This window comes from Narcine bancroftii, chromosome 1 (assembly GCF_036971445.1).
Source record: "Narcine bancroftii isolate sNarBan1 chromosome 1, sNarBan1.hap1, whole genome shotgun sequence".
Taxonomy (NCBI): domain Eukaryota; kingdom Metazoa; phylum Chordata; class Chondrichthyes; order Torpediniformes; family Narcinidae; genus Narcine; species Narcine bancroftii.
Genome location: NC_091469.1, coordinates 286,729,176 through 286,756,305, shown reverse-complemented (window position 1 = coordinate 286,756,305; position 27,130 = coordinate 286,729,176). Strand labels below are relative to the sequence as shown.

The following is a 27,130-nucleotide window of genomic DNA, read 5'->3' as shown; positions in this document are numbered from 1 at the left end:
ATCGGGCGGGGGGGGGGGGGGGGGGTGGTGGGTGTGGAGTTGGGCGGGTGTGTGAGAGAGGGAAATACAGTAAAAGGCCAAAAATCCAGATGCCAGAAATCCAGATCACCTGAAAATCTGGACTCTCAAACTTTTAAATTTACCAGGTTTTTGTGTTTGTGCATTATCGTTACAGATGTACAGCGGCAACAAGTGACCACGCTTAATACAGGCCATCTTATCACAAAGTAATTAATTTGTATACTGTATTTTTCTTTTACAATATTCATTTTTAAACATAATTTCAAGCACTAAATTTTTTTTTGTTAAAAAATATCATGTTTACATTTTTTGTCATTTTGACTTTATTTTTCTTTAAAACTGTTCATTTTGATAAATTAAACGCTGTATTTGCTGATGAATAAATGTACGTGTTCGTCTCTTCTTAAATTTAAACATTAAAAGCACTGTCTGAGAATCTGGAAAATCTGGAAATCCGACCCAGTCCCTGAGCTATCCAGATTTTAGGACTTTTGCTGTATCAGGGTGAAATGCTGGTCACCCTTTCTTTCCTCTGGATGCTGTGTGAGCTGCTGAGTTTCTCCAGTATGTATGTGGAGAACATTCAACCCCAGCGTCCACAGACTCTCTTGTTTAACTCCACGCCTATAAGGGGTCTCCCTTTTGCTTCTCTTTCTTGACCTGACACTGGTTCTGGTTTACCACCACCTCTCTGGGGAAGGTTTGAGGCTTGTGTGCACTTTGGGAACAATAGAAGGAATTTTGGATCTTGATAATTACGGTTGGATTAGTGCTCTCCCGAGCTGATGTCACTGAGTAAAGGTAAACTCTCTGCTGCAAGAGCAAGGACTTCCCAGTGGCCGACCACTTTAATTCTACACCCCATTCACAGGCTGACATGTCTGACCTTGGCCTCATGCACTTCCAAACCGAGGCCACCTGCAAATTGGAGGGATATCACCTTGCCAGGGGAGATGGTGGAAGTTGAAACATTCGGGGCATTTAAAGAGACTCTTAGACAGGCACATGGATGAAAGAAAAATAGAGGGTTACGGGGTAGGAAGGGTTTACTTTTTTTTAATAGAAATTTATAGGTTGGCACAACACCAAGGGTCAAAGGGCCTGTGCTGTACTATAATGTTCTATGTAACATATTAATATTCTGTCTGAGGATTCTCCAACCAGGCAGCATTGACATTGACTTCTCCATTTTCTGTGAAATCCCTCTCCTGTGTCTCTCCCGTTCCCTATCTCCAGCTTCCATCTCCTATCAGAGAGCTACCCCTCATCTTATTTTCTCTCCCACCCTCCCACCCATATACCCCTGATCTCTTACCTATTAGCCTGTGCTCCTCCCTTGCCTCCCTCCCCCCCCCCCCACCCCCACATTTTTATTCAGGTGCCTGCCTACTCATGCTTCTGCCTGACGAAGAGCTCAGGCCTGAAACAATGGCAATCCCTTGTTTCTTGTGGATGCTGTGTGACCTGCTGGATTTCTCCAGCATGTCTGTGTGCTGCATCGATTCTTTCCCCTGACCCCTGCACCTCCAATTTCTCATGTCTGTTCCTTCCTGCTGGGAAAACCTGCCATGCTCACAAATCAATTATTAATGATGCAGAGCTGAATCGTTGTTGCTCCTCGCCAACGTGGCCCCTTCTGCACCCTTTGCTTTTCCGCTTTGTTGAAAGACCACTTTATTTTAAAGTTTGCCACAGCTAATGGAAGTGTGAGAAAAACAAAGAACACCCATCCAAATAATTAGCCTCTGGCCTCAACAAACATTAGATTCGACCCTGCTGGTAGAGCATAATTAATGGGCCAGCGCAATCTGAGCTGGCTGTTCCCGCTTTCCCTCACAAGATCCATCACTTTGCCCTCGACAAGCTTGCAGGAGGCAGGGTTCCAGCCTCTTGTCAAGGCGCGGAGATGGAATATGGAAGCAGTGACGTTTGTCATCAATCTGAGGCAGAGTTTCCCAGATGGGCCCGGGATGCATTCCCTCTGGGTGGCCAAGGGAGCTGCAGAGGGAAGCAGACCTCTCTCTGTCCCCACCTCAACCCCCCCCCCCCCCCAAAAACACTCAAGCCCTGACTGTGCTTCCACTCACCCTGCACGGCACTTACAGATTTCCACATAAATATTTTTTTTATTTTTTATGTAGTCAGTTGCAGAGAAGTACAGAAGAAACCAAAACTTGATTGATTCACAGGGAAGGGGGCTCATAAATTTTGAGTCTTGTGAGTGGGGGGGGGGGGGTGGATAGAGTGTGTGTAAGGATTCGGAGGGATTTGAAGGGAGGATTATAGTTTAGGGAAGGAGGTATTACTCATTTCTCAGGGCTGATGATTTGATGAGGTGAGCTTCAAGTTAGGAACTGACTGTCAGAGATGGTACACATCCATGGACTTTAATTACTCCTTTAAATCTCTCACCCTTGTCAGGATTGTTTCATGGGACACAACTGTTTTTAATGTTTGCAATAGTGTCTGGGGGCAGAAATTTCCAAAATCAAGGAAATCAGAATCAGAATTTATTGTCATGAGCATGTCACAAAAATCAACGTGAAGATTCTGTGGGGGTTTCAGGAGTAACTTCTTTCAAGAGCGAAGAAGGAGGTCCCTACTGATGAGTTTGAGGTCACTGAGACAAACCTGCGAGGTTTCAGGATTAATCCCAGCTGCCGCCTATTGTCATAACTACATCAGTTCTGGCAATGGCATGATGTCATCAGGAGAAAAATAAATTTCCATTCAACCTTTTGCTTGACTAATGAATATAAATCCCAATTTAGCAGAACCATTGGAAAACATCATAAGAGCAAATCGTAATGAGTTTGCTACTGTTCACTTTGCGCTTCTTCCCTTGGGAGGGCTGCAAGTCAGGTGTTGGACACCAGATGGCAGAAAGGACTGCAGAGACAGTGACCAACAGCCAGTGCACAGGCAGAAGGATATGAAGACATTTCTCGAGGCTCGTTTTCAGCTTGGACAAGTGTTTCCATTTCAAATCCCCGCCCCATTCCCATGCCAACATGTCTGCCCATGGTCTCATGCACTGCCAGACTGAGACCACCTGCGAATTGGCACAACATTACTACAGTGCCAGTTATCCAGTGCTGTCTGGAAGGAGTTTGTACATTCTCCCCGAAACCCACGTGGGCTTCCTCTGGGTGCTCCGGTTTCCTTCCACCTTTCAAAAACATACGGGCGTTGTTGGTCACTTGGTATATTTGGGTGGCATGAGCTCACAGGCCTGAGGAGGCCTGTTGCCATGTTGTATATATTCCATCTGGGCACCCTCCAACCAGATGGCATTAACATCAACTTCTTCGATTTCCATTAGCTCCCCACCCTTTCCTCTAGCTCTGTCTCTCTCTTCCCTTTTCTGCCTGTCTCCTTTCCCCCAGCTCTACATTCGAATTGCAACCCCCCCCATCAATTCTCACCTTTCCTCTCCAGTCCTGCTATCGATGACCAATTAACAAGATGAGCACTCAACGGGACAGGGAAAGTTTCTTCCCCACTGCCATCAGATTCCTGAATAATCAATGAATCAAAGACACTGCCTCACTTTTCATTCACTATTTTGTTTTATTTTATTTATTGCTGTAATATTTATATAAATGTTTCCACTACGATGCTGCCAGAAAACACCAAATTTCGTGACTTGTTCATGACAATAAATTCTGATTCACATGGATGAGAGAAAAATAGAGGATTATGAGATAGGGAGGGTTTCAATATTTTTTAGGGATATATGGGTCGGCACAATATTGTGGGCTGAAGGGCCTGTATTGTGCTGTAGAGTTCTATGCTCTATGTTCCAATAAATTCTCGTTTATCAAAAAAAATCAGATAAGCATTCATATAAAGAGGTTTTGTATTTTTTCATAATGTAGCATGTAAGGATGTTGTACAGAACAAAAACAGTCTCCTTGCTCACTGAGTTCACACCAAACAAGCACCCATTCATTCTAATCTCATTTTATTTCCTCATATTCCCAACCCACTCACCCCCCCAACCCCTGGGATTCTACATCTCATCTCCATTCCAGGATTAATCTTTAATACCTAATTAACTGAAAAGATCGCAAGAACACTACAGGCCAAAGACTACCATTCACCTTTACACTGGGGACAAGTTACTGTGCCCAATTAACCTAACAACCCCATGGTCCTTGGGATAGTCAAGGAAACCAGAGCACTTGGAGGAAAACTTATGCAGTGACAGGAACATCGTGCAAACTCCATCTAGTCATCAGAAGTCAGGATTGAATCCAAGTAACTGGAGGTGCAAGGGAGCAGTGGCACTGTGCCATCCCCAGGTATAATCTGTATTTGTATCCATGCAGCACACAGTGAAAGGAGCACAGTGTGTGGGCACATCCCATCCATACCCCAGCACTCTCCAGCTCCAACCCCTGCCAGAAGCCTCCTTCCTTGAGTATAGAGACCAAAGTAGCTGTGTGTTTTCGCCACAGGCAACCTCAAACCCCCGCCCATGCCCACATTTACTGGATTCTCACCATTTTAAAATAGTAAAAATGTCTGGGTTTGGTAGATGTTGGATAAGTGAATTTTCCAATAGCTTAACATTGCGTGTAGCGTGATTAGTGAACTAACGGTGAGGGGCAGCAATTTTAAGCTTCCGGAATCTTCACCTATATTAAGTGATTTTTTTTTGCTGGTTGCTTGAATTCCAGATAACAGGGGTTTTCCTGTATTCTGGTTCCCCCCCACCCCCCACCTTTCCATCAAAATAAATACCATTGCCCATCATTCACCATCTGCCATTTTCTTGCCCAAAGGGTGGAGAGTGCTGGTGTGTGAATAGACTAGTGTCCACACACTTGTCACTCCATTCACTGATCCTGAATGCTAACACTATGTGCCATGCTGATTATAAATCAGATGATACCCAAGGATGGATGGAACAGTGGCATCATTCCCTCCTTAACCTACCCTTGCAGAACCTTTGCATTTTCCCTCATATCTTCCCTGGACATGTCACGTTCTACATTTACATCAAAGGCTTTCATAGGGAACTGATGCCCCAGGGCCAATCACGGTCACACCCCACTCCTGATTCCAGCTTGATATTATCTTGAAATCTCGGTGACCTTTTGAAGTCCAGACACATCAGAGTTCACAGTGTTAAACAAGAAAGTCTGCAGATCTGGGGTCGAGTGCAAGACATAAGTGTGCTGGGGAATCCCAGCAGGTCATGCAGCATCCATAGGAAGTAAAGGGGAACCAACATTTTGGGCCTGAGCCCTTCATCAGATACAAAAGCAGGTAGGCCCCTGAATAAATGGTTCTGTCATGTCTGCCATCTTCATAACATCATGAAATAGACTATATAACACTTGTTAGACACAAATTTATTTTGAACTTTTTATTCTTGTGGGCATTGCTACAAATCCAACATTTATTGTCTGGTGTAAAAACACAACACTGGAGAAACTCAGCAGGTCAAACAGTGTCCTTTATATAGCAAAGATAAAGATACATATCATATATACTCGTGCAATAATCAAGTTTTGAGGATTGATTTTTCGGGTCAAATTTGGGTTGTTGACTTTTACACATATACTACTCTTGACCGCTGTAAGTACCTGGGTCATTCAAGGCCTCAGGAGCTCGGATGGGCAGGACCATGTTTGGGGTGTTGGGAGCTCAGATGGGCAGGCGGCCAGGAGGAGGATACACGGTCAAGCCATCAGGAGCTCCAGTGAGCAGGCAGCCAGAGCGAGGATCTGTGGTCAGTGCATCAGGAGCTCTGGTGGGCAGGTGGTAGGGTCATCGGGAACTCCTGTAGATGGGTGGTTTAAGCTAAGATCCTCGGTCGAAGCATCAGGAGCTTCGGTGAATGGGTGGCCAAGGCAAGGATTCACAGTCGGGGTGTCGAGAGCTCAGATGGGCAGGCAGTCATGGCCAAAAATATGGGGGTTGACTTTTACACAGGATGGACTATTACAAGTATATACAGTATCCAATGTATTAGGTACACTTTTTAACCTGCTGAGTTTCTCCGGTGTGCATTTTTACTTCAGTCACGGTGTCTGCAGACTTTTGTGTTTTACTCCTGTTTATTGCCTGAGTTTCTTGTAAACGTAACCATAAGCAGAATTCTAGCGAACCATTTAATATAAGAACCTGCAGCCTTAGTAACAGATTCTAGCAATTCCCTGGAAACAGACATCAGCTGTTGACTCCTCCCTTGATCAATGGTGTGTCTTTGTTACTTTCTGATCCTCTGGGAATGTTCCCAAATCTGGGCAGTTTCGGAAGATCATTATTAATGTGCCCACTATCTCTGAAATTAGCTCTCGAGCAGGTCAGATTCAGGGCAGTCATTCACTTTGGGCTCCTTAATTTCCCCATTTCTTTATTTGGTTTTACAGAGCAACCTTGAGCAATACACCTTGTAAATCAGATATTTTTGAAATACCACAGGTATTATCATGCCTCCTTAGATATAGCTGGGCTCTATATTTACTGAATTTATTAGGTTATACTAGATTTAAAAAGAGAAATTAATGATTTAAGTGAACACGAAAAGTCATGGCAAATGTTTTTAATACAGGCCATCATAAAGTCATGGGAATCTGTGTCCATGGGACCTATACCCAAACTCTCTGAGGGTCAGCGTGTGGAACTGTACTCATCGAGGGTCAACATCTGTGTGAAATGCACTTCTGCAAGAGGCAACAACAGTGGAACTAACCCCACAGATAGACACAATACAGTGTTTTCCAAGTTACAGGGAGGCAGTAATACTTCAGTAGAATAAAACAGACTTGTGCTCATGAAAGTCCCTCTGACAAGGGCAGTACTGAGGAAGGAGCAACAGATTCTGGAAAAGGTTGGGCAATCCAGTGCTCAGGATGTGTCCCATTGTAGCTGTGAGTTACAGCTACATTACAATAAGAATTGGTAAAGTTGTTAATTCCAGCCAGGTTGCTCAGTTATGATATTTCAGTTCTGCCATCTCATTTGAATCTCGCTCTCCATCCAAAACCCCTTCCTTTTTCTTGATGCTACATTGATTATTACCACCTGCGATCGAAATGTCAATCTGGCAAATTTGCTGAAATTTGTACTGTGAAGGCCATTCTTCCCCTTGAGCTTGTTCCTCCAATCAATACCGCTCAACCTGAATCACACTCATCTTATTTGGTGACAGATTTCCAGAGGCAGGAACAGGAGCCCCTCCAATAAAGACCTGAGGTTCTCAACACAGGTTCATTCTGGAGGTGCATCTTTAAGGACAGATACTCCTCCAAGGTCCTGGAAGCTTACACTGGTGTAGCTGCTTCTGAAAGTGGATGTCTGAAGAAGACACGCTACAAAATTAAAATAAATGTTAATTGGAAGATATACTTTCCACTGCTTTATAATTGCAAAGTATGTGCTTGTTGGATTATGATTCAACATGCACTTTAATGCTATTTTAAGCAAATATTTAATATGTCAGGCCTGGTGATTTAATATAATGTTTATATCAGTCATCCTATGAAAAGTGAAAGAGTTCACTGTTCAATGTAGAGATGGATGGGAAATTTCTCTTGGTAATTGTAGAGGAAAATTTGGACTATTGAATTGATCCTTCCTAAAATAAATGATTTCCATTATTATTTCACTGTTAGTGCGATAAAATATCTCCAGAGGTTTCACTGAAATGTTACATAAAATAATACTTTGGATGCTATCCCATGATGGAGACTACAGGACAGGCAACATTAGCATTTTAATGTAGAGAGAGGTGGTGAGGTAACTAGGTCTACACAGAAAGATAACATCTCCAAAAGACCCAAGCTCACCAGAATGAAATGTCCCATTGTTCTTTAAGCGATTCTAAGTTATTTTTATCCTCCCACTGATCTAGCTGGAGTTCTATTTGTGTATTAATCACTCCTTGTTCAAGGAAGAATTTCCCATTATCAATCCCAAAATGAGCCTTTACTAGTTTGAACCTGTGTCCCCCTTGTCTTCCACTTGTAATCATACCTGAAAGGAAAATAAATGGCATTTGATTCACAACCATGGTAAACACTGGCTTCAGCTTTGACATTTGTTTGAGGCACTTAACGGCAACTAAAAATTACTACTTGATTCAAGCCAAACTTGCACAATGTTTTGTATACATCCATTAGAATTTGAGGGCAGAAAGCAGGCATTTAGAGAAAGCTGAGACGACAGTCTATGTGAGCAATCTGCTTCCTGCTTGGATGCTCCTGTCAACATGTTTGTTTTGGCTGTCAGGGCACTTTATTGGCTGCAACGAGCATTCAACCAACACAAGCAACACACTCTCTCACACACACGTTAAACTTCAGACAAATATTGTCTCCAAACTCTCAGCAAAAGACAAATTGGCTTTGAAGACAACAATCAGCTTTGCCTTTCCCAGAAACATTGCCATTAATATAAATTCAATCAAATATGGCTACAATTAGGTTTACCGTTACGACCCCCAAGGATCAGAAATTCACCAAGACAATGGCAAGTTAAACAAAATTGTTTTTTTTTTTAAACACAGAATAATAAGATCAATATTTTACTTATCACTATTAAATTATTTAACTAAACCCCCTCCTAATTCTAAGCACGCATGTGTGGGTGTGTGAGAGAGAGTGCGTGAGAGAGAGTGCGTGAGAGAGAGTGCGTGAGAGAGAGTGCGTGAGAGAGAGTGCGTGAGAGAGAGAGCGTGAGAGAGAGAGCGTGAGAGAGAGAGCGTGAGAGAGAGAGCGTGAGAGAGAGAGCGTGAGAGAGAGAGCGTGAGAGAGAGAGCGTGAGAGAGAGAGCGTGAGAGAGAGAGCGTGAGAGAGAGAGCGTGAGAGAGAGAGCGTGAGAGAGAGCGCGTGAGAGAGAGCGCGTGAGAGAGAGCGCGTGAGAGAGAGCGCGTGAGAGAGAGCGCGTGAGAGAGAGCGCGAGAGAGAGAGCGCGAGAGAGAGAGCGCGAGAGAGAGAGCGCGAGAGAGAGAGCGCGAGAGAGAGAGCGCGAGAGAGAGAGCGAGAGAGAGTGCGTGAGAGAGTGCGTGTGAGAGAGTGCGTGTGAGAGAGTGCGTGTGAGAGAGTGCGTGTGAGAGAGTGCGTGTGAGAGAGTGCGTGTGAGAGAGTGCGTGTGAGAGAGTGCGTGTGAGAGAGTGCGTGTGAGAGAGTGCGTGTGAGAGAGTGCGTGTGAGAGAGTGCGTGTGAGAGAGTGCGTGTGAGAGAGTGCGTGTGAGAGAGTGCGTGTGAGAGAGTGCGTGTGAGAGAGTGCGTGTGAGAGAGTGCGTGTGAGAGAGTGCGTGTGAGAGAGTGCGTGTGAGAGAGTGCGTGTGAGAGAGTGCGTGTGAGAGAGTGCGTGTGAGAGAGTGCGTGTGAGAGAGTGCGTGTGAGAGAGTGCGTGTGAGAGAGTGCGTGTGAGAGAGTGCGTGTGAGAGAGTGCGTGTGAGAGAGTGCGTGTGAGAGAGTGCGTGTGAGAGAGTGCGTGTGAGAGAGTGCGTGTGAGAGAGTGCGTGTGAGAGAGTGCGTGTGAGAGAGTGCGTGTGAGAGAGTGCGTGTGAGAGAGTGCGTGTGAGAGAGTGCGTGTGAGAGAGTGCGTGTGAGAGAGTGCGTGTGAGAGAGTGCGTGTGAGAGAGTGCGTGCGTGCGTGCGTGCGTGCGAGAGAGAGAGACTGTTCACTTCTCCAAGTTCATTGGTATCAGGCAGTTTTCAGTACTGGTGCCTTAACTTGTTACCAGTCAGGAAGGACTTTGGTGGGTGCAGAGAGATGTTTATTTTTTTGTTAAACATACAAACTGATTTACTTCAATCAGCAACTGATGTGTCTTTCCAAAGAAACGTGCCTTCTTCCAGGTTACTCCAAAGGGTTCTTCTTTTCCCCTATTTCAGGAGAAACACAGCAACCAGCCACTACAGAGATTTCAAATAGGCTGAACTCGGAACTCAAAACCCGTCTTCAAATGGAGTCTTTACCAGGCTTTCACTTTGCCAGCCTTACACTGAATGCAGCAGCTTTTATCTCTCTCTTTCCCTCTCTCTGTTTCCGTCTCTGTAATGTGATGTTTGCTTGTGAAAAGTGACCTAAACTACCTAATCTTATTCTGCCTATTTAAACATATATTTTGTTAACTTATTCCATAACATTACTAACACTGGATAATGAAGATTTTGCTTCCTGAACACTTTTAGAGTGTATTTTATGGATTTTGGGCTACTGATCACAAAAATCACCTTAAAATGTTCCTATCGTGTATCTTTTTTAGATATAACTTATTTTTACGATATCCAGTCCTATTTTAAGTCTACCTCAAGGATACAAAACCATGAATTGCAATGTGTCGTTGAAAATTCATTTTCTACATTTGCACTTGGACTCCTTCCTGGCTGATCCTGGCGCAGTCAGTGATGAACACAGTGAAAGGTTTCACCAAGATATTGCAACCAGGGAAAAGCGGAATCAGGGCAACTGGAATCCATCTATGTCGGCTGACTATTGTTGGTCACTGACAGGAGAGGAATCAGATGCTGAGTACAAAAGGGAATCAGCAGCAAAACATATTTAGGTCAGTCGAACTAATGCAATGTGTCAGCATCATTATGCGATTAAACATGCTAAATTCAATAAAAGTTAATTTAATATTTCTCCAACTTCCTACGTGATACAGAACATTTAAAATTATCCTTCTGTTCAACTTGAAGTTGCCCATCATAAACCCCCATTTTTTTCAGGAAGCAAACCTTTTAAAAATATTCGTTGTCCAGTGTAATCAAACATTTAATGGCACAAAATTGTGAAGAATGATATGGTTAACAAGGTGGGATCATAATAACCATCAAACCTGGTTCTAATTTTCACTTAAAAGAATGTCCCAAGTTGAGATAATACTTTGTACTGCTAATGTACATCCCTCAGAACTTTCCTCAACTAATTCAATTCCATAAGATCCCAGAACACTCACAAATATGAATTCAGCCCCTTCTTCACAGCTGGTGCTTGATTTGCTGGGAATTTCCAGCTTTTTTTCTGGTTTATTTCAGACTAGCATCCTGTTTCTGTGGTTCAAGCACAGTCACTTTTGAAGAGTTTAGCAAGTGTTTCAAAACTCCAATCTTCAAAGAAATTCTGCTTGCTAATATTGCAAAGGAGGAATAGAGTTGTACTCACATTTATCCTCAAGTTAAACAGAATAAAATTGTGGGACAGCTTACATTTTTATTAAAGACTGAAAAAAATAACCAGATCTTGGGTAAACATCATGGGTATAGTAATGGAGGCTATCTTTATAGTTAAAGATGGAATAATACATGGAAGGGAAAGAGAGAACAAGAGAGAATGAGAAACAGAGTGAGAGAGAGAAAGAAAGTTAGGGCAAAAGAGAGTAAGAGAGATTACAAATCCTTTACAAGTGAATAAATTATTCAGCTTCAATAAATGTACCCTCCTTCTTAAAATAAGCAAACAGGTAATTGGGGAAGGTTGGGGAAGGATCTCAGACCATTTTTTCCAATCCCCTTTGGTTATTTGTGTTGTGGATAGTTCTTAGAGACCTAACATGGTACCATGGTTTGAAAATTGATAAAATCAAGCTGGTGAAGTGAAAAAGGTTTTGAAAAATATTTTGAGAAATAGCATGAAACATCATTTCAAAAGGGACAGGTTCATCAAGGAACGGTCAGCTCCGATTAGTGAAACAAAGTTTGAATCTGGCCAATTATTTAATTTTTCATGGTGTTAACAGCAAGGATTGATGAGGGCAAAGGATTTGATCTGCTCACCAGGACTTTAGCAAAGCATTTGAAAAAGTCCCACACACTAGGATGATCAAGAAATCAACACACAAAATGCTGGAAGAACCCAGCGAGTCAGGTAGCATCCGTGGAAAGTAATCGACAGTCGATGTTTTGGGCCAAAAACTTTTCATCAGGAATAGCAAGAACCAGCCAGATGGCCGAATAAAAGGCTGAGGGGTGGGGGAAGAGGAGCACGAGCAGGCAGGTTACTGGTGAATACAGGTGGGAGGGGGAAGAAAAGAAAGCAGCTGAGGTGATGTGGGGGGGGGGGGTGGGGGCAGGCAGCATGCTGAGGAGGAAAGGAAAAAGGAAGGGAAGGGGCTGGAGGACTTGAGGAAAGAAGATGTGGCTGACAGGGAGCCAGAGAAGAGGAAGAAGATGTGACTGGCAGGGGGCCAGAGAGGGGGAAGAAGATGTGATTGGCTGGGGATCAGAGAGGGGAAGAAGATGTGACTGGCTGGGGACCAGAGAGGGGGAAAATGTGACTGATAGAGGGGCCAGAGAGGGGGAAGAAGATGTGACTGGTAGGGGGGCCAGAGAGGGGGAAGATGTGACTGGTAGGGGGCTAGAGGGGGGGGAGGGGAAAGAAGGAATCCAAGGGATATTAGCAGTGAATACAAAATTGGCTGAGTGCCAGAAAGAAGATTGTAATAATCAATGGGTGTTTAGGGATTGGAGGACTGTTTGATGTAGGGTTCAGTTAAGATAGGCATAAGGCCCTTGTTTTTTTTGTGGTTATATATCAATAATGTTATGGGTAGCGCCATACTTAAAAAGTTCACAACAGATTCAAAGGAGGGGAAGGGAACGAGGCTGCAGTTAAAAAAATTAATAGACCAGTTAAGAAGGCAGTAAATTGGCAAATAGAGGGGATTTGAGAGGTGTGAGGTCAAATAGGGAAACATCAGTAAATGGGAGGATACTGGTGCACAACCACTAATGTAACTGACCCTTTACAGGAGATCTGCGGCCAGTGACATACTGCAGGGAGCAGTGCTAGGACTTCTGCTGTTTATATATATAAACTGAGGGCCTAGCACTGATATATAGAGGTGAATGTGTGTGTGTGAGTCTCTGGGTGTGAGTGTGAGTCTCTGGGTGTGAGTGTGAGTCTCTGGGTGTGAGTGTGAGTCTCTGGGTGTGAGTGTGAGTCTCTGGGTGTGAGTGTGAGTCTCTGGGTGTGAGTGTGAGTCTCTGGGTGTGAGTGTGAGTCTCTGGGTGTGAGTGTCTCTGTGTGTGTGTCTCTGTGTGTGTGTGTGCCTCTGTGTGTGTGTGTGCCTCTGTGTGTGTGTGTGCCTCTGTGTGTGTGTGTGCCTCTGTGTGTGTGTGTGCCTCTGTGTGTGTGCCTCTGTGTGTGTGCCTCTGTGTGTGTGCCTCTGTGTGTGCGTCTCTGTGTGTGTGTCTCTGTGTGTGTCTCTGTGTGTGTCTCTGTGTGTGTCTCTGTGTGTGTGTCTCTGTGTGTGTGTATGAAAATCATTTACCCCATTTCCAGTTTTTTGTTGTATTTCAAGTTTCCACCTTGAATTCTCAATAGCCTTTTTCGCTCATTTATCAAAGGAAGGATGACTCTCTTTCTAATCCATCAGTTTCTATGTCAGCTTTAATGTGAGGAACTCTCCAAAAAAAGTTTCACTGAAAATGTATCAAAATGAGCACATATTAGTAATATACTGGGGCAGATGTGGAGTTTGGTTTAAGGACTGTCTTAAAAGTGAACAAAGTGGAAGTGTTCACGGAGGGAATTCCAGGCAAAGAAAACCAGGCATAACAGGAAGTCAGAATTGAAGGAACTCCGTGTTCTTGGAGGAATGGGGGGGGGGGGAATCTCAGACAGATTATCACATCACATTCTTGATCCAGTAAAATACATCCCAGCTCACTGCAAGCTTCCACTCTGCATTAATCTACGAAACATTGGCAGCTGGGCTATTATCAGCACAGGGCTTGTAGAAATTCCTAGATTGTGGCTGTACTACCCAAATCTCATGATGAAAGACCTTGAAGTGTCACACATAAGCCATTTTCCCTCCATATAATTGTATCCAGTTTATTTTTAAAAGTTCGTCTGAATCAGAATCAGCGTTAGGTAGTGTGCCCCAAATCTGAGAGAAACGAGTTTTCTCCTGCTGTCTCTGGGTTCTGTTGTCAACTGCCTTAAACCTGAGGCCTCTGGGTATCATTGGGAGCAGCTCTTCGTCATTTATTCTCAATCCTTTCAGGGTTGCAAAACATCTCCATCAAATCCCTAAAACTCTCAGAGGAATACAACTAACTCCATTCGATCTATGAACCCAATCCCTCATCCCAGAAACTGCTCCGTAAATTCCTGAACCGTCTCCAAGACCTTTTGTGGGGCCCAGAATTGGATGCAATGTTACTGCTAAAATCATATTGTAACTTATAATGGGTTTTCATTCTTTTATCATTGATTAACCTCAAAGTGTAATTTGTCCCCCATCTGCCACACTTCAATAATAAACATATTTTAAAAAGTACTCAATATTCATTGAATTCCCTTTTGGTTCTCTCTCTGTCACTAGCAATAATATCCATAAGACAGCCCATCAAGTCTGCCCTGCCCTTTCCCCACTCATCCCCACTGCCTGCTCTTCTCCCCATAACCTTAGATGCTCTGGCTAATCAAGAACCTATCAATCTCTGCCCTAAATACACCCAATGACCTGACCTTCACAACTGGCCGTGGTAGCAAATTCCATAAATTTACCACCAATCCTGAACTTGTGCCCTCTTGTCCCTGAATCTCTCACCATGGGAAACAACCATTCTACATCTACTCTGTCCATGCCTTTCAAAATTATAAGTATTTTAATGAGATTCCACCCTCCACCCCCAATTTTCTAAATTCCAATAGGTTCAGGCCAAGAGATGTTAAACACTCCTCATATAATAACCCTTTTAATCCTGGAATCATCCTTGTGAACCTCCTCTGAACCCCTCTAATGTCAACACATTGTTTCTTAAATGAGGAGTCCAAGACTGCTCACAATACTCCAAGTGAAGTCTCACCAGTGCCTTTCAACATCACATTTCCTCTGGAAATGAATGCCAGCATTGTATTTGCCTATTTCCTCACCAACGAACCCTGAGAAATTCTGGAGAGTTGGCAACACTATTAATGCACTAAACCATTCTTCTCAATCTTGCCACTATGGCCTGACACCCTTTCAATCATCACACTATCACCAACCCAACCCTTTGGGTTCCCTGGAAATATTAACATGCACCAAGGAAAGCCTTGTCTTCCTGGAGAATGCATTGATCCAACTCCCTGCCATCAGAGTCAGTGGCGATCAGGAAAGTTGTTTCATTAATGTACTAGCTGATTGAAAAATACTCAACCAATATCACAGAACAAAATTCATGGAATACTACAATTTCCCGCCCTAAGAACAATATGGCCAGGCACCCATCAAAAGCTAAACGAAAAGAGAACACACATAGTATCATCCAGAAAGAAGTAGCAAACAAAATTCTCCAAAATCATTACAATTGCACCAAAAAAAATTCCTCTAGATGTTGTGAAAACCTAATCATTTTCAGAGTCTCTAAAATCTGATCATTTACAGTCTCAATGCATCATCTCTGTACAATATTTCAAGCACCGCTATTCTATTCATGTGCATTCAATTAAGTAATGACTGAAAAAGGCTTAGAACATCCGGCATCTTTTCATAAATAAACCCAGGGAGCAAGATAGAAACAATTAAAGCGCTTTCTTTTTCCTCTACCTGAGTGGTCAAGTCCCCGAAAGCTTTGAGATGGGAGAGCAGCTAAACCAAGTTGGGGTGGTGATCTGTTAAACGAAGGAGGAAAGATATAACTGTTACAGCACTGAGATGTGTGGATTAGTGCCAAGACCAGCCTGCCTGGGAAAATGTTCAAGGTTCAATTTGCTTCGCCCCACACGTTTAAAAACAGTGAGAATCTTTATGAGCATAATAAATTCAGCCATTCGCACACTAGAAACATTTTGTTTGTAAAATATTAAAGAGTGCCCACCAAGATGCAGTTGAGGGGAAATCTCAACAACACAGAAGGCAGGAAAGAAGAGTATTGTGAGGTGGCGAATGTGTACAGCAGAGACATGTGGGGCTGAAGGGCCTGGCTTTCTATGCAAGAGTTAATCATTTACATCAATTTACATCAAACAGAGCAAGCAACAGATTCAAAATTTGGAATCATTAACCTTTGCTGAAGAGTTCAAATATACACTTTGTAATATGATGTATTGGTTTTTATCTGCATTTTTCAAACATTACATCCCTTTATATTTTGTCTGCAAATGCAGACTTTTTAAAGATGTGACCATGCATATTTTTAATCAACATGTGAGATATTAAGCTAAATTAGATATTGATTTTGATTTTAAATTTTTTTTTGGCTCCGCAATATTTCGAATCAAGACTTTACAAATGAGGAGGTGAGGTTCACATTCCTTCACCTATACAAGCAGACTGATGAACATAAGATGAAGAGTTCCTGATCAGATCAGTGCTGATTCACTGATGGGAAAGTCAAGGATAACACTCTTGTCAGTTCAGATTGGAGACGTGACGATGCTTCAACCAGGGTTTATGAATGGTTGGAATTTTCTGCACTAGAGGGTTATAAATACTCAGTTGTTGAACAGTTTCGAGGGGTGGCTGATAGATTCTTGGGTTTGGAGTCAACGTACGGGTGTGGGTTGCACGGGAAAGTGGAGTTGAGCTGAAGATTGGTTATTCAATGATACTTTGGGGGTGAGGGGAAGTAGGAATGACTCTTGATCCTTATACAAAAGGGTGCTACAAATTACAACTCTGACATATAGACAATCAGTGAGTTCCAATAACAGCATTAGAAGCAATGCTGTTGTTTCCTAGGATTCTGTCCTATGTAAGAAACAGACAAGCTTTAGGACTAGTCTTCCTTAAACCTGCACCTGAACTACTCAATGTTTACTGTGTTTAACTGGTATTTTAAATTGTCAGGGTCAAATCAATTTACTCAAGACAGCGGAGATATTACTGAGGGTCACCATCAGTGGGGGACTGAGGCAAACAGTAGAAAGGTTTTGCCTATTTGTTTGAAAGGGCAGCATTAGGTGTTAGATTTGGCTCAGAGTTGGGGGGGGGGGTATTGTGTGGCAGACAGCATAAAACACCTCAAAGTTCAAGCCTCGCTGCACACATCCAAGTGCAAAAATCCAGTCACAGATTTCATGCAAAGAACCAATCCATTCTGCCTTTCTAATTAGATGGCAAAAATTCCAGAGGGGTGTTAACTCAGCCTGCGACAACTCGGGCATCAGTCTTCTCTCCATTGAGGACATCTACAAGAGGCTTAAAAAAGCAGCCTCTATCCTGAAAGACCCCCACTACCCAGGCCACGCCCTCTTCATTCTGATCCCATCAGGGAAAAAGTACAGGAGCCTAAAGACGAGCACTCAGCGGCACAAGGACAGGTTCTTCCCCGCTGCCATCAGATTCCCGAATAATCAGTGAACCACAGACACTGCCTCACTTTGACATTTTGTGCACTTTTTTTTATTTTTGTAAAGCCGGTTATATAAATGTTTGCAATGCAACACTGCCACAAAACTTGAATTTTGTGACTTGTTCATGACAATAAATTCCGATTCTGAAGTTGAATCAATCTGCTCATGTGGGAGCTGAAATATCTCATGCTACATTCAAAGAGCAACTTGGAGACCTTATGAGTGTCTTACAAATACTTATCCTTCTAGCAGCCTTACTAACTGTGGTGGAACACTGTATTGCAGTCATTGTACTGGTTGGCCCGCCCCGATACTGTAACTCCTTCCCCTCCAGGATCCCTAATAAAGGCAGGATCACCCAATCCCCTCCCTCAGTGCTGCCTTGAATCAGACCAACAGCATGTAAGATATGACTGTAAGTTTATAGTGATTAAAGCCTATTAATCTCGGCTTCTGGCCTGTTGGGTCTAATTGATAGCACTACACTAACCCAAATCATCTCAACAATCTATTTGGCTGTTCCTGGGAGCCTATTGTGCACAGGCCACCCACATGTTTCTTATATCATAGTGAATGCACCTCAAAAGTAGTTGATGGCTTGTGAGGTCCTATGAGGCAGATATTAAGGTGCCGCAGAAATGCAAAACAGTAAAAACCCCTGGTATCTGGTATCCGGAATTCAGGCAACCAGCAGCCTCAAGCAGCCGGCAAACAAATCTCAAAAATAAATAAATAAAATTAAAATAAATAAGAGTAGAATAATAGGTAAAAATACGTAAAGTTTAAAATTGTAAATGTTCTCTGAAAGTAACACAAACCTTTGGTGAAGATGGGAGCAAATATTCAGCCAGCGGAGTGCACTGATCAGGCTTTACTCATAGCAGCTGTTTGAATAAAGTTGTGTGAAACAGCAATGGCGTCACCCGGGATGAAGAACTGGTTGATGCTGCTTGCCATTGGGGTGACTCTTAAAGTGTCTCCTTATCTCTGCTCAGTAAGAGTCATCATGGTCAGAGGCTTTATCTGTAAACTTTGGGGGTGGGGGTTAATTATCTACAATGTTACTGTTTGCCTTTTGGGCGGCTCTGTGGAGGGGGAGGAACCTGCATATGCAGTAACGGTTATATGTTTTCAAAGAATGTGACTGAAAATAAAGTAAAATGCTTCAAGGTTTATATATTCATGCACGTGAAGTTTGTTCAATGTAAGTACAGTCTAGTCAACCTCTTCATATCAAAACAGACAATTGCACATCTCAACATTGACGATAAACCTTGCTAAATGAACACTGGAGGATCTAAGCAAGGTTAAGGACAAGAAAATCATTTAAATCAACACAAAGGGGAAAGCTATTGAGAAGTTCAGGACTGCAGTGATGAAAATGTGGAAGTCATTAAATAGATAGTTGGGACTGGATATGTTAAATAGGGTGGAAGAAGATGACAGCATCCCCTTGACAGAAACTTGGCTTTAGACTGGGAACTACATACTTCTGGCAATTACATTTTCAGAAGAGAGCCTGAGAATGTAAAGGAAATAGAAGTGGCTTTATTACAGTGGTGCAACTAGTGGGGCCCCTGTCACAATGCCAGAGATCTGGTTCAATCCTGACCTTGGGTGCTAACTCTGTGGAGTTTGCATGTTCTCATTGTGTCCACATGAGCTGCCACTGGGTGCTCGGGTTTCCTCCTACATTCCAAAAGTGTGCTTGCAGGACAGTTAAATGCCCATTGTAAATTAGGTACAAGTGAGTGGTAGAATCTGACAAAGTAGAGCTTGGAGAGAGAATGACGAGAATTTATGGAGAATAAAAGGAATCAGAATCAAAATTTATTGTCATGAACAAGTCATGAAATTTGTTGTTTTTCTGCAGCATCATAGCGCAAACATTTATATAAACCATTTTACAAAAATTTCACACCACGAAAAGTGAGGCAGTGTCTTTGGTTCATTGTCCATTCAGGAATCTGATGGCAGTGGGGAAGAAGCTGTCCTTGTGCTGCTGAGGGCTCATCTTCAGACACCCATATCTTTTTCCTGATGGTAGCAGAGTGAAGAGGGCCTGGCCTGGGCAGTGGGGGTGCTTTAGGATTAAGGTGGAGAAAATACAAGATTACTGCAGGAGTTGGTTTGGACTTGTTGGGTGAGGGGTCTGTTTCTGTGCCTCAACTCTCCATGACAATTTCAACAATAGAAAGGACAGCTTTATTGGGACTACCTGATGTGAGGTTCACTCGAGTGATTCTGGAATGAAAGGGTTATCATACAAGAAGTGTTTGACGGCTCTTGGCCTGTACTCAATGGGATTTCAGAGAATGAAGGGGAGGATCTCACTGAAACATTCCAAATGTTGAAAAGTGCGGACAGAGTAGATGTGGTAAGGTTGTTTCCCATGGTGGGAGAGACTAGGACAAGAGAGGACCACTTCAGGATGGAAGGGCACCCGCTTAGAACAGAGATGTGGGGGAATTTCTTGAGCCAGAGTGTGGTTAAATCTGTAGAATTTGTTGCCACAGGTTATTGAGTGTATTAAAACAGAATTTGATAGGTTCTTGATTAGCCAGGGTGTCAAAGGTTACGGGGAGAAGGCCAGGCAGTGGGGCTGATGGGAAAATGGATCAGCTCTTTATGATTAAAGGGTGAGGCAGACGATGGGCTCTATAGCTTATTCTGCTCGTATGTCTTATGTTCTAAACCCATCTAGTTCGTGGAAGGAAATCTGCATTCCTTGTGCTGTCTAGACTTAGTTGAAATGCAACCTGTTTCTATGTGTAGTCATTCACAGGACATGGTTGTCACCAGCAAGGCCAGTATTTCATGCCATTTCCAATTACCCTTGAGGACATTTGTTGGAGAACTGCTGTGGTCCTCCTGTGAAGGTACTTCCTTAGGGAGCTCTTGGGTCTCCACTCAGCAGTGACAATGGAACAGCAATATTTTTCCAAGTCCGTATGACTATACCTGTTGCCGGTGATGTTCCCAGATGCCTGCTTCCTTATTCATCGACATCATCATTCAAGAAACGCTGCTGAAGAAACCTTGTTGAGTCACTGCTGTACATACTAATGCCACAGGCCTCCAATCATGGAGGGAGGGAGCGAATCATGTAGCCAATCGGTCTCTGTGCCACATTGTAAAATTCAAAGAACTGCTGAAATTCTGAAATAAAAAAAAACTTTAGAAATGCTCAGCAAGTTGGGCAGCATCTGGGGAAAGAGAAACAGAATTAATGTTGAGTGTTTCCAAACATTTTTCCTTGGATTATCCAGCATTGTGTTATTCCCCTGCTCTTATCCAAGTCACTGGTGTCAAGATTTTGGGAAGTGAGTCACTCACCTGAGGATACCCAGCTTCTGCTTGTTGGCCTCACATTTATCTGGCTGATCTTGTTATGTTTCTGACAAATGATGACCACCTAGCCATCCCTCAAGCTAGTCAATGGTAGGAAGCTTGGGAAATGTAGTGTCACTGATCACTCGGGGAGGTGACTGGATTCTGCCTCATTGGAGATGATTATTTCCAACATGTGGCAAAATTGATATTTATTTGTTCCCAAATGTTATTCCCAAGGTATGGGCAGTTTAATTATTTAAAGGGTTCAAAACAGGACTGATTAATCTGCATTAATCAATAAACATCTCCAGTTATGGTCTTACTAAGTGGTTAAGTATGTTTTTTTTTAGACAGAATTTGCATGATTTTAATAGTCTGAAGAATGTCAGACATCATTCACACACAAATGACCAAAACACAAAATCTCCGTTTCCTTACGCGAGTTTAGACAGCATGCCAAAAGTGTGGAAATTAAAGGGGCGGGACTTGCAACACTCATCATCGATACGTGCTATTCACAAGCCCGTGGTTCATGGAATGCCTACAGTTCACTTTAAACTCAGACATCCCAGGAAATTTACTAGGGGTCTAGGAGTAAAATATCAGGACAGGAATGGCCCCCTCATTCCTGTTCCAACTTTTTTTTATATATACAGCATGCGTTCCGGGAAAATGGCAGTAATTTCATTGAACGCAGCGGCTGTGTAAAAAAAACATGAAAGTTTGTAATGAAACAGCTGATGAAGATTGGGCCTTGGACACTGCTACAGCAATGTCCTGTGACTAGTGATGTTGCTTGATAGAACCATCACTGACACCTTCCATTGCTCTCTAGACAAATGAGAGTAGATTACTGGTGCAGTAATCAATCTGACAGAATTTGATCTTTTGGCAGACAGGACACATCTGGGTAATATTTCCCATTTTCGGATCGCTGCCAGCTGCTGTAGATTTATGCAGCAGGCTTGGCCTGCCTTCAGCCTTCAGCATTGCAGCTGGGGTGGTATCCTGTCCCTTTGCCTTTGCTCATTGCAGTGCTCTAAGCCATTTGATGACACAGAGTGAATACGTGGCTGAAGGTTGACCTCTGCAGTAGTGAGGATCTCAGAAGTGTTGAGTACTTGGCATTCCTGGCTGCTGATTGGTGGAGATGCTTCAGTCCTATCCCTTGAACTCATGTATTGGATAGAGTATCATTGATGATGGAAATATACTTTGATCTTTCTCCTCCCAGTGGTTATTCAATTGTTTCCCAGGGGTGAAAGTAAGCAGGTGCTGGATGAAATGCTTGGAGGAGCATGGATGACACATGCAATTGGGTTAAATGAACAATGTTAGCCATCTGGAGTTAAACAAGAAAGTCTGCAGACATCAGGGTTGAGTGCAATTCACAAACATTCAGGTGTAACTCAGCAGGTCATGAAGTATCCAGAAGAAGTTTCAGGACTGGACCATTTGTCAGGTATGTTCTCAGGAACAAAACACCAAAGACTTCTTCCACCCACTACACATCAGTGCTGGAAACAGGCAGAGCTGTAATAAAAGTCATTTTGATAAATTAATGGTGCAGGAGACTCTGAAAAATGGAATTTATTCTCCATCCCTGGTGGCTTTGATGGAGGCGATGTTGATGTCATTCAGGAGTAGTGGAGGAAGGATGGAAACATAACCAACTGAAGGTACACAATAAATGGAGACATTTTAAATTAAATTCTGTTAAATAGGAGACATTTTAAATGAACTGATGACATTTGGGCTCTCTGGAGAGCAAAATAGTGTGGTGTGTAAGGTGGGGAGTTCAAATAGGATGAAACTGAAGGTTGAGCTGAAGATTGGTTATTCAATGATACTTTGGGGGTGAGGGGAAATAGGAATGACTCTTGATCCTTATACAAAAGGGTGCTACAAAGGATGCTACAAAAGGGTGCTACAAAGGATGAGCTCTGAGGAAGAAGTTTTCCATCCAGAAGGCGATTGGATCTTGGAAAACCTATCCTGAGGAGGTGATGATGGCAGAGACTCTCACATTTGTTTGCATTCTGGTTGCCCAGCGATAGGAAATACCTTTATGAAGCTGAAAAGGGGCATAAAAAAGATTCAGAAAGTTGCTACCAGGACTGAAATTAGAAGGAGAGGCTGGATAGAACAAGACTTCTTGGGAGGCTGTGGATGGATCTAGAGCAGGGTATTAAATCAGGTGGGGGAACATATCAAGAGCCCAGCCACAGTCCTTGAAATAGGTAAGAGAGCCAAAGATTAGATTTAAGGTGAGAGGGGCAAGATTTAAAGCAGACCTGAAATGCAAGCTTTTCTCCCAAGACAGTGGTGGGGACATGGAAGTTGTAGTGGTCACCACGTGATGAGGTGTAGACAAATTGTGGACAAGTATGTGGAGAGGAAATGTTCAGAGGGATATGTGCCAAACCCAGGCTAATGGGATCATTCAGGTAGATAACTTGTTTAAATTTTAAAATTTAAACATACAGCACAGTAACATGCCATTTCGGCCCACAAGTCCATGCCGCCCAATTTAAACACAATTAACGTACACCCCCAGAACATTTTTGAATAGTGGGAGGAAACCTGATACCCGGGGGAAACCCAAGCAGACACAGCGAGAACGTACAAACTCCTTACAGACAGCATGGGATTTGAACACTGGTCCCAATCACTGGTGCTATAAAGGCGTTGTGTGCTAACTGCTATGCCAACTGTGCCAATAAGGTGGAGGAGTTGAAGGTATCAACACTACCACTTGACTGCAGAATAACTGGAGGAGATGTGGTGCTCTAGCAAGGGCACAGTGAATGAAACAGAAAGAGGGTAGAAGCGCACTTGGGGCAAGGCGCGGACACCTGGGGCAAGGCACACGCACCTGAAGCAATGTGCACCTTGGGGCAAGGCCACATACTGGGCTAAGGCAAGGTGTGCACCATGTGGGGCAAGATTAGCTGAGCCTGATATTTAATTATCATAGGTGCTCTGAGGTTAGTAAGGGATTATTGAAGGTGGTATGTGAGTGTAAAAAAAAAAGTGAGAACCACTCTTATATACACTTCCCAGGCTTTCATTATGTGACATTAACCCAAGGTTTTTCAGTGATGTGGGACAACTGAAAGAGTTTGGCTTAAATCAATGCAGGAGAAAAGAGGAATCCCTGTAATTAAATGATGATCCTGAAATGAATGGCAATTTTAATAAGGTAGTGAGATGTTAATGGCAAATAATGCGATTCTCCCAACTCTCAAGAGAGCTTTTCAGGTGAATGCAAGAGAATATAAAGCAGAAGTAAAGGCCATTTGGCCCACATGGTCCATGCTGGAGGAACTCAGTGGGGCTGGCAGGGTGGCAGGGGGTTGGGGAAGCCTTATTGAAACACTAAGACTATTGCAACCCCCGGGTACTGCTTGACCCACTGAGTATCTCCAGCAGGCCACAGTTTGCTCAAGATTCTAGCTCAGCCAACCTTATTTTCTCTATGGGTCGCTAATGTGAGCAGGTAAAACAAGGCACGTTGCCTTTGGTTGGGGGGTGGAGGAATGCTTCATATTAGCGCATGGAGAAAATGTAACACAGCTGGATTTTTCATTTGCTGATGTTTGTTTTGAATGACTTCACACCATCCCAGTACAGAAACACCCGACCAAATTATCATCACACCATCCCAGTACAGAAACCCACTACCAAATTATCATCACACAATCCCAGTACAGAGACCCCCTACCCAATTATCATCACACCATCCCAGTACGGAAACCCCCTACCAAATTATCATCACACCATCCCAGTACAGAAACCCCTACCAAATTATCATCACACCATCCCAGTACAGAAACCCCTACCAAATTATCATCACACCGTCCCAGTACAGAAACCCCCTACCAAATTATCATTACACCGTCCCAGTACAGAACCCCCTACCAAATTATCATCACACCATCCAGTACAGAAACCCCCGACCAAATTATCATCACACCATCCCAGTACAGAAACCCCCTACCAAATTATCATCACACCATCCCAGTACAGAAACCCCTACCAAATTATCATCACACCGTCCCAGTACAGAAACCCCCTACCAAATTATCATTACACCGTCCCAGTACAGAACCCCCTACCAAATTATCATCACACCATCCCAGTACAGAACCCCCTACCAAATTATCATCACACCATCCCAGTACAGAAACCCCCTACCAAATTATCATTACACCGTCCCAGTACAGAACCCCCTACCAAATTATCATCACACCGTCCCAGTACAGAAACCCCCTACCAAATTATCATTACACCGTCCCAGTACAGAACCCCTTACCAAATTATCATCACACCATCCCAGTACAGAAACCCCCTACCAAATTATCATCACACCATCCCAGTACAGAAACCCCCTACCAAATTATCATCACACAATCCCAGTACAGAAACTCCCTCCAAATTATCATCACACCATCCCAGTACAGAAACCCCCTACCAAATTATCATCACACCATCCCAGTACAGAAACCCCCTACCAAATTATCATCACACCATCCCAGTACAAAAACCCCCTCCAAATTATCATCACACCATCCCAGTACAGAAACCCACGACCAAATTATCATCACACCATCCCAGTACAGAAACCCACGACCAAATTATCATCACACCATCCCAGTACAGAAACCCCCTACCAAATTATCATCACACCATCCCAGTACAGAAACCCCCTCCAAATTATCATCACACCATCCCAGTACAGAAACCCCCTACCAAATTATCATCACACCATCCCAGTACAGAAACCCTCTACCAAATTATCATCACACCATCCCAGTACAGAAACCCCCTCCAAATTATCATCACACCATCCCAGTACAGAAACCCCCTCCAAATTATCATCACACCATCCCAGTACAGAAACCCCTACCAAATTATCATCACACCATCCCAGGACAGAAACCCCCAACCAAATTATCATCACACCATCCCAGTACAAAAACCCCCTCCAAATTATCATCACACCATCCCAGTACAGAAACCCCCTACCAAATTATCATCACACCATCCCAGTACAGAAACAGCTACCAAATTATCATCACACCATTCCAGTACAGAATCCCCTACCAAATTATCATCACACCATCCCAGCACAGAAACCCCTACCAAATTATCATCACACCATCCCAGTACAGAAACCGCCTACCAAATTATCATCACACCATCCCAGTACAGAAACCCCCTACCAAATTATCATCACACCATCCCAGTACAGAATCCCCTACCAAATTATCATCACACCATCCCAGCACAGAAACCCCCTACCAAATTATCATCACACCATCCCAGCACAGAAACCCCCTACCAAATTATCATCACACCATCCCAGCACAGAAACCCCCTACCAAATTATCATCACACCATCCCAGTACAGAAACCCCCTACCAAATTATCATCACACCATCCCAGTACAGAATCCCCCTACCAAATTATCATCACACCATCCCAGCACAGAAACCCCTACCAAATTATCATCACACCATCCCAGTACAGAATCCCCTACCAAATTATCATCACACCATCCCAGTACAGAAACCCCTACCAAATTATCATCACACCATCCCAGCACAGAAACCCCCTACCAAATTATCATCACACCATCCCAGTACAGAAACCCCCGACCAAATTATCATCACACCATCCCAGCACAGAAACCCCCTACCAAATTATCATCACACCATCCCAGTACAGAAACCCCCTACCAAATTATCATCACACCATCCCAGCACAGAAACCCCTTACCAAATTATCATCACACCATCCCAGTACAGAATCCCCTACCAAATTATCATCACACCATCCCAGCACAGAAACCCCTACCAAATTATCATCACACCATCCCAGTACAGAAACCCCTACCAAATTATCATCACACCATCCCAGCACAGAAAACCCTACCAAATTATCATCACACCATCCCAGTACAGAATCCCCTACCAAATTATCATCACACCATCCCAGTACAGAAACCCCTACCAAATTATCATCACACCATCCCAGCACAGAAACCCCCTACCAAATTATCATCACACCATCCCAGCACAGAAACCCCTACCAAATTATCATCACACCATCCCAGTACAGAAACCCCTACCAAATTATCATCACACCATCCCAGTACAGAAACCCCCTACCAAATTATCATCACACCATCCCAGTACAGAAACCCCCTACCAAATTATCATCACACCATCCCAGCACAGAAACCCCTACCAAATTATCATCACACCATCCCAGTACAGAAACCCCTACCAAATTATCATCACACCATCCCAGTACAGAAACCCCTACCAAATTATCATCACACCATCCCAGCACAGGAACCCCCTACCAAATTATCATCACACCATCCCAGTACAGAAACCCCCTACCAAATTATCATCACACCATCCCAGTACAGAAACCCCTACCAAATTATCATCACACCATCCCAGTACAGAAACCCCCTACCAAATTATCATCACACCATCCCAGCACAGAA

General features: G+C 43.4%; 1 protein-coding gene across 1 annotated transcript in view; it reads right to left on the bottom strand.

The window, feature by feature from the left end:
• LOC138751679 (uncharacterized) overlaps positions 1-15,597 on the bottom strand; it is a 79,773-nt gene extending 64,176 nt beyond the window's left edge. Inside the window, exon 1 of the mRNA XM_069914275.1 lies at positions 15,530-15,597. The gene's annotated coding sequence lies outside the window, so the exon portion shown is untranslated. The remainder of the gene's footprint in view (positions 1-15,529) is intronic.
• Between the last annotated feature and the right edge of the window lie 11,533 nt (positions 15,598-27,130).